Genomic DNA, 1,510 nt, shown 5'->3' on the forward strand with positions numbered 1-1,510 from the left:
TTGTCATTTAGCAGACACTTTTATCCAAATCGACTTACAAATGAGAAGAATATAAGCAATTAAAACCAACAAAGGGGCAATAATATGTAAGTGCTGTGTTTTTAATAATAAATAAAAAGAAAAACAAGTAGAGAAAGAATTACAAATATCACAATATTACTGTTTTTACTGTATTTTTCATTAAATAAATCTGGTGAGCACAAGAGACTAATTTATATGTATAGTATGCATACACACATACATATATAATCTATATAATGTGTATGTGTGTTTGTGTATACACTGTATAATCACACTGTATATATATATAAACATGAATCTAAAACCTCAAATTTGAACTGGTGAAAAACCCAACTGACAACACAGTAAACAAGCTCAATCAACAAATCCAGAAAACAACCAAGGATTTTGTTATCATCAGCTGGTTTTGCTTAAATGATTATATCTCATGCACTACTTCACATCTGCTCTCACTTTCTGTGACATGCTGTCAGCCTGCCATAACCGAAACTCGAGAAAAACACCTAACAGATCGAGTTTAAAGGCAGAAGATCTAACGTTACAGTGACTGAACTAGTGTCCTGTCTGTGACACATGCGCAATATAATCCGAGTTATTGTGTGCATCAAGATACAATAGAACGCAGCAGCAGCAGCAAAATATTCATTTAGCTCATATTCAGTAAACACAGAGTAAACAAACCTGCGTCCCGCGGCTCCGTTACAGTGTGTCGGTCACTCAAAACGCGACTGAAAGTAAAAGAATAAAGCGCTGCTGTTGATGTAGGTCAGAGTCAGTTACAGAACACGCCTCGTTGTGACCATAAACACCCGTCAAACTCTTTCTGAACGATGGAAAGCCCGCAACTGGAACTCCGGTGCCGCAAAGACCAACCATACTATTGGAAAGACTACACTCATGAATATGAATTGGGTAATGCTGACGTTGCCTGGTAACCTTTTTGAAGCGTCCAGTCAGATGACCTAATTAATATTCCTGCGTAACGCCGTCACTGTAAAGACGCTCGCTTTTTGAGAAGAGTCTGTCTGCGGACTGCAAGACAGGGGCGTAACTTGAAGGGGGCGTGACTTGAACAAGGAGGCGTAACTTTAAGTTGTCCAAATCACACAGAACCACGCGAGATGTCAAAACGAGATGTTGTCGGGCTGCGTTCGAAACCGCATACTTTCTAAGTTATAAGCACTTAATTTCTTTAAGTACTTACTTACCGAGCGCTATGAGAGTGTACAGCCTGAAGCACAGCCTGAATGCGTTAAATATGAATACGATTCGGATATCATCCGCATGTTGACGTTATCATGTGACCTACGACGTTATAACAAGCGCAACACCTTAAAAGATATGAGTGACAGGTTTAATTCATATATCTGTATCTTGATAATGATGAAACTTGCCCATTTTGTGGTCTTGTTGAAGAAACAGCTGCACTTTTTTTTGTGATTGTAGTATAGCCAATACATTTTGGGTTGATTTAAGTTCTTATATTTTT

The 1,510-nt window shown here is 38.3% G+C and overlaps 1 protein-coding gene across 1 annotated transcript in view; it reads right to left on the reverse strand.

Annotated features, from left to right (window-relative positions):
- Positions 1-918, reverse strand: part of LOC107694768 (DENN domain-containing protein 3-like) — a 33,350-nt gene extending 32,432 nt beyond the window's left edge. Inside the window, exon 1 of the mRNA XM_016494448.1 lies at positions 703-918. The gene's annotated coding sequence lies outside the window, so the exon portion shown is untranslated. The remainder of the gene's footprint in view (positions 1-702) is intronic.
- Between the last annotated feature and the right edge of the window lie 592 nt (positions 919-1,510).

This window comes from Sinocyclocheilus anshuiensis, unplaced genomic scaffold (genome assembly GCF_001515605.1).
Source record: "Sinocyclocheilus anshuiensis isolate Anshui unplaced genomic scaffold, SAMN03320099.WGS_v1.1 scaffold1497, whole genome shotgun sequence".
Lineage (NCBI taxonomy): Eukaryota > Metazoa > Chordata > Actinopteri > Cypriniformes > Cyprinidae > Sinocyclocheilus > Sinocyclocheilus anshuiensis.